Source organism: Eumetopias jubatus, unplaced genomic scaffold (genome assembly GCF_037043125.1).
Source record: "Eumetopias jubatus isolate StellerSeaLion01/CBP00866 unplaced genomic scaffold, mEumJub1_p1.0 scaffold_112, whole genome shotgun sequence".
Lineage (NCBI taxonomy): Eukaryota > Metazoa > Chordata > Mammalia > Carnivora > Otariidae > Eumetopias > Eumetopias jubatus.
In genome coordinates this window covers 130319-140105 of record NW_028274918.1, presented here as the reverse complement: position 1 = coordinate 140105, position 9787 = coordinate 130319, and positions in this window count along the sequence as shown.

Genomic DNA, 9787 nt, shown 5'->3' with positions numbered 1-9787 from the left:
GAAAGCCAGGCTCAGGGTAAAACATGACACTTCACACCACATCCCTTCCCAACAACTACATGTGTGGGAGAATCAGGAAAGGGCCGCATACTTGCCTTGGACACACACTACTGTTGAGAGTGCCTTTGCCGCACGCAGTGCGTTTTCAAAGAGGCAGCTTCCTCCCCTAGACGCGTGGTGGTGGGCAATGTCATTGCACTTGGAGACGAGTCCGTGAAGCACACAGCGTTCTGAGAACCACCAGGCTCCCAAGCGAGAAGCATTGTAGCGTGTATGTACTCAAGTTTCGGAAATATGGGCTCCCTTTCCCTCTGCGAATACAGCCTCTGGGGAATGCCAGGTTCCCCTGAGAGGAACCTGCTCACAGCGAGAAGCGTTGTGGCATGATTTTCCGAGAGGTCCGGGCATGTGTATTCGCATTCGGTAGGTGCCGTGTCTTTGGCCTGGTGGAACATTTCTGTGATGTAGGCGACCTCAGCACCAATGCGGGTTTCCGAGCAAGAAGCTGCCAAGCCAAAAACCGTAGAAGCATCCTTAGAATGCCACAACATTGCTTCTGACAAAGAAGACGGCGGACAACGCTACTTTCCACGAACGCAGGCGATTTCCAAAGAGAAATGCGATGTCTCACAGACATGTCGAACTAGAGGGATGGTGGGTTTCACCTGTCACTGAGACACAAGACTGTGGAGAATGCCCCTTTCAGAGTACCACCAGGGTCTCTAGCGAGAAGCCTTCTACAAGAGACGTGTGGGGGCATCCGGAGGGTGCCGTGTCCATCCCTCAGGGAAAACACGCTGGGAGGACAACGTTCCAGGAACCTCTTGCTTCCAGAAGGTACAAGCTTTCTGCAGGGCAGTGTGTCGACCTGAGGAGCCTGCCTTAATGGGATCTCGGAGAAACCACACTGAGGAGAATGGAAACCGTCCCTGCCACCTGGGAATCAGAGATGGAACCCCTTTCACGTCTACGCGTGGAATTTGAAGCAAGGGAACTTGACCCGATGCCCAGAAACAGGTCTGTGCCGAAGTCACTTGGAGTGAGCAAGCCACTTCTTCCTGTGGGAGGCCCTGTAGCCTGGACGGGTACAAGCATCCGGAGAGGGCCCTCTCCTTCTCTCGTAGAAACTAAGGCTGTGGAGAATGCCACGTCGAGTTCATATCTTTTCTCCACAGTTCTCAGCCATTTCCAGCATCGGTCTGGAAGGACCGCTTGACCCGTTGCCTATGTAAACGGTCAAGTCCTCGGACTGCAGTCACCAGGATGTGGAGAATGTAGCTGCCAGGACACACAAGGTCCCAGCAACGCGACGCTTTCTAACAAACAGGTGATGGACGCGTTCTGATGTGCGATGGATTTCCTTCTGAGAAATCAGAGGTCCCAGAAGGCGACGTACCACCAACAGCCTGTTTCCAGGGCAGAAAGCCGATTTCCAGGATCTGTGTGGAAGTCTAGGGAACGGACAATTCCTTCTTCGGTTGGGAAAGTGCCTGTGGAGCAGGCACCTTTCGGTGAAGCTCCCGTTTCTCAAGCGAGAAGCCTTCTGGCTCGAATGTGTGGAAGGATGCGACGCACGCCCCATCCGTCTGTCGGTGAAGGAGTCTCTAGGCAATGCAACTCTCCCTCCGAGGTAGTTGGTTCCCGTGAGAATCATTCTGGCATCTTTGCCTAGAGGCAAGCGGAAAGTGCCTTAGACGTTGCGGAGACAAGCCTGTGGCTAAAGAATATTCTGTAGAAATCGACACCTCAAAAGAAGCCCTTCGAACAGATGCCTGTGTCCTAACTCTAGGAGAATGCCCTGCCATTCGCTTAGAGAAAGACGTCCTCGGTCATGCAGGTCCAGCGCCACTGTGCGGTTCCAACCAGAATCTTCAGAGCATATATGTATGGCGGAATCCCGACCGTGCTCTGGTCTACCCTTCAGGGAAATAGAGTGTGAAGGAAAACACTGCCCGCTAACCTCTTGATTCCAGAGGAGAAAAGCGATTTCGCCGAGAGGGGTCAAATTATACGGGGGCTGGTTTGCCTTTCGGCATAGAACGGAGATTGCGGAGACCGCACTTTTCAGAGCTGCAAGAGGTTGTCTAGCATGAAGCCATCCAGCACGTATGTGGCAGCATGAGAATCGTTCCCTCCAGTTCCGCTGGTGGAAACGGTCTCTATAGAATAGGACGTTCAAGAAAATTTTGCTTTCGGAAGATACAAGCCTTTTCCAATGTCCACGTGAGGTCAGGCAGAAGTGCCGTAGAAACCAAAACCAAAACCAAACAGAAAGCCCTGAAACAAGAGACCGTGGGCCGTGGAAGTCTCAACTCCACCTCGATCGCTGACGGTAGAAACTCTTTCGCATCTATGTGTGGAGGGGCAGTCGCGTGGCCAGGATTCGGATGCTCGAAAAAAGTCCGTGGTGAATGGAACTTAAAGCAAACAAAAAATACCATGCCGTGAGAAGGCTGCTGGCCGGTAGGTGATGAAGCGTCAGGAAGCAGCCATAGCATTCCCACAGCGGATGGAGTCTGTGCGTCCAGCGCGTCACAGCGAAACAGAGGAGTCTTCAATCCTACACACTGCTAGCCTCTGTGTGTTGAAGTCTCAGGAAAGGGCAGTATCGGTCGCTCGGGGAAAGAATTCTGCGGAGATCGCAGCTTTCAACACCAACGTGGGTCTTCAAGTGTGTAGCCTCCTAGCTGTGGTGTGCGGCAGTGTCAAGAGAATGCCATCTCCTTCCGTCGTAGAAACAAGACTGTGCAGGATGGCACGGTCAAGGAACATCTGGATTGCAGAAGAGCAAGCGATTTCCAGTCTGGGTAAGGGAACAAAGGCAAGGGGCCCTGTCCCTGTGTGGGAGACCCAGGTCCGCGGAGAGTCCAACTTCGAGCCACAACAAGTTCTTCCCAAAGGGAAGCTTTCTACGCCAAGGGAGGGCAAGGTTCCATAGGGTTCCTTATGTTTGCCTCTGAGACCCAAGCCTGCGGATCATACCACTTTCCAGGAACGTCTAGTTTCTGGAGGTGCTGCCGCATCTGTGGGCACAGAAGTGGAAGGCGAGTCTAAGGGCCATGTCCTTGTCAGGGAGACACTAGGCCGTGGAGACAGCCGCTTTCTTGAACAACTCGTACCCTCCAGCCAGAAGCTTCTTAGCCTATACTGGTGTGAATTACCAGGTTAACGACATAACCATCGCTTTGTGAAAAAAGAAGTGGGGGATACCCGTTCCCACTAAGATGTTGTCTGCAGAAGAGAAGTGCGATGTCCATTCCAAACGTGGAGCCTTGGGTCAAGGCCATGGCCGATTGCAGGGAAACGAGCCTGGGGGATGCACCCTTTGAGAGAAGCACACGTCTCTCCAACGAGAAGCCTTTGAGTACGTAGGTGTTGAAGCCTCCAAAACATGCTCCATCCTTCCGTCTGTGAATCGAGTCTCCGGGCAATGCATCTATGCCAGGACAGGAAGTTCGCCCGAGCCAGAATATTTGGCGCACGTTTGTCTACAGGCACCGGGCAAAATGCCCTGCCATTCGCTCAGAGAAACAAGGCTGCGACTAAAGGAAGTTTCAGTGAAGATCAGGACACTTCCAAAGAAATCCCTTCGGACACTTCCGTGAGTTTGAACCTGAGGCAATGCCCTCTCCTACGCTGAGAGAAAGAATGCTGTGGAGGAGTCCATTACCGCAACATGGTTGTTTTTCAAGCCAGAAACTTCCAAGCCTCTGTGCTTGGAAAGGTCAAGAAAAGGCCATACACTTTCCCGGGAGAGACCAGTCGAGGGAGGATCCGGGTGTGCACTCCCATCTTTTTTCCCAAGAGAAAAGCCATTTCTCATGGCGGTGTGGAAGAATACGGAAGGGGGTTTGTCCTGAAGCTGTGAAACACGACTATGGATAGTGCAACATTCAGAGCAGCCCAAGGGCCTCTATGGAGAATCCTTGTTGCACATTTGCCAGATGATATCCGAAAGGTGCCTATCCTTCCACCAGTGAAAACACTCTCTTTGGAATACAGCGTTCATGGAACCTCTTGCTTCCTGAAGATACAAGGCATTTCCGTGGCGTGTGTGGATTCACGAGAAACCATCTCTACATGCAACTCTGAAAACTAGACTTGCGGAATGGAAATCTTCACGGCCATCTGGATGTCGGAAGAGAGATGCACCTTCACATCCTGGGTGCAAGGAGAGTCAAGAGGCTAGGGCCCTCTCCAAAGAAACAGGTCTGTGGAGAAGAGAACGTTGAGTACACCACGAGTGTCCTCCCAGAGAGATCGGCTAGCATGGATGTGTGCAAGCATCAGGAGTGTTCCATCTCCTTCTCTCTGAGAAACAAGCCTGTGGCGAATGCCACCTAGCGATAACGTCTCTGTTTCCAGTGTTCCAATCGATTTGCAGGATATGAGCCGAAGGAGAGGCAAGGTGCAATGTCCGACATTGTGGTATTAACAGTTGTGTGGACGACGCAAGCTCCAGGAACCAGAGTTCCATCCAACGAGACGCTGTCTAATATGTATGTCTAGAAGCCAGAGTACGTGGTGTTGACTTCCTTGTGGAAAACAAGTTTTGCTGCAATGCGACGTCCACTAACAAACTGAATCCAGGAGAGAAAATCGAAGAATTCTAATATATGCGTGGAAGCCTGGTGTATAGGCCCGATGTGCTGACGCTTAGAGAAAAGTGTGTGGAACATGCACCGTTGAGGGAGCCACAGGTCTCTCAAGTGAGGAGCATTCTAGAAAGCATGGAGCGAAGGGACGGAAAAAAAATGCGACCCTTCCCTGTGCGAATACACTCTCTAAGGAATCCAACGTTCCCATCGGATGGAGGAGATCCTGGTGATAAACTCCCTAGCATGATGTTCTGGAGGCAAGCGGAAAGTGCCGTGTATCTGCGTAGAAGCAAAAATCTGTGAAGAAAGCCCGGCTCAGGGTAAAACATGACACTCCACCCCACATCCCTTCCCAACAACTATATGTGTGGGAGAATCAGGAAAGGGCCACATACTTGCCTTGGACACACACTATTGTTGAGAGTGCCTTTGCCGCACGCAGTGCGTTTTCAAAGAGGCAGCTTCCTCCCCTAGACGCGTGGTGGTGGGCAATGTCATTGCACTTGGAGACGAGTCCGTGAAGCACACAGCGTTCAGAGAACCACCAGGCTCCCAAGCGAGAAGCATTGTAGCGTGTATGTACTCGAGTTTCGGAAATATGGGCTCCCTTTCCCTCTGCGAATACAGCCTCTGGGGAATGCCAGGTTCCCCTGAGAGGAACCTGCTCACAGCGAGAAGCGTTGTGGCATGATTTTCCTAGAGATCCGGGCATGTGTATTCGCATTCGGTAGGTGCCGTGTCTTTGGCCTGGTGGAACATTTCTGTGATGTAGGCGACCTCAGCACCAATGCGGGTTTCCGAGCAAGAAGCTGCCAAGCCAAAAACCGTAGAAGCATCCTTAGAATGCCACAGCATTTCTTCTGACAAAGAAGACGGCGGACAACGCTACTTTCCACGAACGCAGGCGATTTCCAAAGAGAAATGCGATGTCTCACAGACATGTCGAACTAGAGGGATGGTGGGTTTCACCTGTCACTGAGACACAAGACTGTGGAGAATGTCCCTTTCAGAGTACCACCAGGGTCTCTAGCGAGAAGCCTTCTACAAGAGACGTGTGGGGGCATCCGGAGGGTGCCGTGTCCATCCCTCAGGGAAAACACGCTGGGAGGACAACGTTCCAGGAACCTCTTGCTTCCAGAAGGTACAAGCTTTCTGCAGGGCAGTGTGTCGACCTGAGGAGCCTGCCTTAATGGGATCTCGGAGAAACAACACTGCAGAGAATGAAAACCGTCCCTGCCACCTGGGTATCAGAGATGGAACCCCTTTCACGTCTACGCGTGGAATTTGAAGCAAGGGAACTTGACCCGATGCCCAGAAACAGGTCTGTGCCGAAGTCACTTGGAGTGAGCAAGCCACTTCTTCCTGTGGGAGGCCCTGTAGCCTGGACGGGTACAAGCATCCGGAGAGGGCCCTCTCCTTCTCTCGTAGAAACTAAGGCTGTGGAGAATGCCACGTCGAGTTCATATCTTTTCTCCACAGTTCTCAGCCATTTCCAGCATTGGTCTGGAAGGACCGCTTGACCCGTTGCCTATGTAAACGGTCAAGTCCTCGGACTGCAGTCACCAGGATGTGGAGAATGTAGCTGCCAGGACACACAAGGTCCCAGCAACGCGACGCTTTCTAACAAACAGGTGATGGACGCGTTCTGATGTGCGATGGATTTCCTTCTGAGAAATCAGAGGTCCCAGAAGGCGACGTACGACCAACAGCCTGTTTCCAGGGCATAAAGCCGATTTCCAGGATGTGTGTGGAAGTCTGGGGAACAGACAATTCCTTCTTCGGTTGGGAAAGTGCCTGTGGAGCAGGCACCTTTCGGTGAAGCTCCCGTTTCTCAAGCGAGAATCATTCTGGCTCGAATGTGAGGAAGGTTGCGCCACACGCCCCATCCATCTGTCGGTGAAGGAGCCTCTAGGGAATGCAACTCTCCCTCCGAGGTGGTTGGTTCCCGTGAGAATCATTCTGGCATCTTTCCCTAGATGCAAGCGGAAAGAGTCTGAGACGTTGCGGAGACAAGCCCGGGACTAAAGAATATTTGGCGTAGAAATCGATACTTCAAAAGAAGCCCTTCGAACAGATGCCTGTGTCCTAACTCTCGGATAATGCCCTGCCATTCGCTTAGAGAAAGACGTCCTCGGTAATGCAGGTCCAGCGCCACTGGGCGGTTCCAAACAGAATCTTCAGAGCATATATGTATGGCGGAATCCCGTCAGTGCTCTGGTCTACCTTTCACGGAAAAAGAGTGTGAAGGAAACACTGCCCGCTAACCTCTTGATTCCAGAAGAGAAAAGCGATTTCGCCGAGAGGTGTAAAAGTATACGGGGGCTGGTTTGCCTTTAGGCATAGAACGGAGATTGCGGAGACGGCACTTTTCAGAGCTGCAAGAGTTTGTCTACCATGAAGCCATCCAGCACGTATGAGGGAGCATCAGAGACGTTCCCTCTAGTTCCGCTGGTAGAAACGGTCTGTATCGAATAGGACGTTCAAGAAACTTTTCCTTTCGGAAGATACAAGCCTTTTCCAATGTCCATGTGTAGTCAGGAAGAAACTGGTTTAAAAACAAAAACAAAAACCAAACAAAAACGCTGAAACACAAGACCGTGGACCGTGGAACCCTTAAGTCCACCTCGATCGGTGACGGAGAAACACTTTCTCATCTATGTGTGGAAGGGGAGTCAAGTGGCCAGGATTCGGATGCTAAAAAATAGTCCGTGGTGAATGGAACTTAGAGCAAAGAAATGAGTGGCCGTGAGAAGGCTGCTGGCCTGTTCCTGTTGAAGCTTAAGGAAGCAGCCATAGCATTCCCACAGCGGATGGAGTCTGTGCCCCCAGCGCGTCACAGCGAAACAGAGAATCCTTCAATCCTACACACTGCTAGCCTCTGTGTGTTGAAGTCTCAGGAAAGGGCAGTAACCGTCGCTCAGGGAAAGAATTCTGCTGAGATCGCAGCTTTCAACACCAACGTGGGTCTTCAAGTGTGTAGCCCCCTAGCTCTGGTGTACAGCAGTGTCAAGAGAATGGCATCTCTTTCCATCGTAGAAACAAGACTGTGCAGGATGGCACGTTCATGGAACATCTGGATTGCAGAAGAGCAAAAAATTTCCAATCTGGGTAAGGGAACAATGGCAAGGATTCCCTGTCCCTGTGTGGGAGATCCAGGTCCATGGAGAGTCCAACTTCGAGCCACAAAAATTCTTCCCAAAAGTAAGATTTCTAGGCCAAGGGAGGGCAAGGTTCCGTAGGGTTCATAATCTTTGCCTCTGAGACACAAGCCTGCGGATCATACCACTTTCCAGGAACGTCTATTTTCTGGAGATGCAACAATGTGGGCATGGAAGTGGAAGGCGAGACTACGGGCCGTGTCCTTGTCAGGGAGACACTAAGTCGTGGAGACAGCGGCTTTCTTGAACACCTCGTACCCTCTAGCCAGAAGCTTCTTAGCCTATACTGGTGTGAACTACCAGGTTAACGCCATAACCATCTCTTTTAAATCAAGAATTGGGGAATGCCAGTTCCCACTAAGATGTTGTCTGCAGAAGAGAAGTGCGATTTCCAATCCATACGTGGAGGCTTGTGTAGGGGCCATGGCCGATTGCTGAGAGACAAGCCTGGGGGATGCACCCTTTGAGAGAAGCACAAGTCTCTCCAACGAGAAGCCTTTGAGTACGTAGGTGTTGAAGCCTCCAAAACATGCTCCATCCTTCCGTCTGTGAATCGAGTCTCCGGGCAATGCATCTATGCCAGGACAGGAAGTTCGCCTGAGCCAGAATATTTGGAGCACGTTTTTCTACAGGCACCCGGCAAAATGTCCTGTCATTCGCTCAGAGAAACAAGACTGCGACTAAAGGATGTTTCAGTGAAGAACAGGACACTTCCAAAGAAATCCCTTCGAACAGTTCCATGTGTTTGAACCTGAGGCAATGCGCTCTCCTACGCTGAAAGCAAGAATGCTCTGGAGGAGGCCATTTCAGCAAAATAGTTGTTTTTTAAGCCAGAAAATTCCAAGCCTCTGTGTTTGGAAAGATCAAGAAAAGGCCATATACTTTCCCGGGAGAGACCAGACGAGGGAGGAACTCGGTGTCCACTCGCATCTTGTTTGCTCAAGAGAAAAGACAGTTCTCATGTTGGTGTGGAAGTATATGGAAGGGGGTATTTCCTGAAGATGTGAAAAACGACTTCGGAGAGTGCAGCATTCAGAGCAGCACAAGGGCCTCTTTTGAGAATCCTTGTTGCACATATGCTGAGTGATATCTGAAAGGTGCCTATCCTTCCATCACTGAAAACACTCTCTTTGGACTACAGGTTTCATGCAACCTCTTGCTTCCTGAAGATACAAGGCTCTTCCGTGGCAGGTGTGTCTTCACGCGGAAACATCTCTACACGCAACTCTGAAAACAAGACGTGGGGAATGGAAATCTTCATGGTCTTCTGGACGTCGGAAGAGAGATCCCTCTTCACATCCTTGTGTGGAAGCAGAGGCAAAGGGCTAGGTCCCTATCCTTAGAAACACGTCTGTGGAGAAGAGAACGTTGTGTACACCACGAGTGTCTTCCCAGAGACGTCTTCTAGCATGGATGTGTGCAAGCATCCGGAGTGTTCTGTCTCCTTCCCTCTGAGAAATAATCCTATGGTGAATGCCACCAGGCGAAAACATCTCTTTCTTCAGTGTTCCAATCGATTTCCAGGATAAGAGCCGAAGGACAGGCAAGGTGCAATGTCTGCCATTGTGCTATTAACAGTTCTGTGGACGAAGCAAGCACTACGAAACAAAGTTCCTTCCAACGAGACGCTTTCTAATATATATGTCTAGAAGCCGGAGTACGTAGTATTACCTTCCTTTTGGAAAACAAGATATGCTGCAATGCGACTTCCACTAACAACCTGAATCCAGGAGAGAAAATCGAGGGATTCCAATATATGCGTGGAAGCCTGGTGTATAGGGCCGATATATTGACGCTTCGAGAAAGTGTGTGGAATATGCACCCTTGAGGTAGCCCCAGGTTTCTCAAGCAAGAAGCATTCTAGAAAGAATGGGGCGAAGTGACGGAAAAATATGCGACCCTTCCCTGTGCGAATACACTCGCTAGGGAATCCAAAGTTCCCATCGGATGAAGGAGATCCTGGTGATAAGCTCCCTAGCGTGTTGGTCTGGAGGCAAGCGGAAAGTGCCGCATATCTTCGTGCCAGCAAAA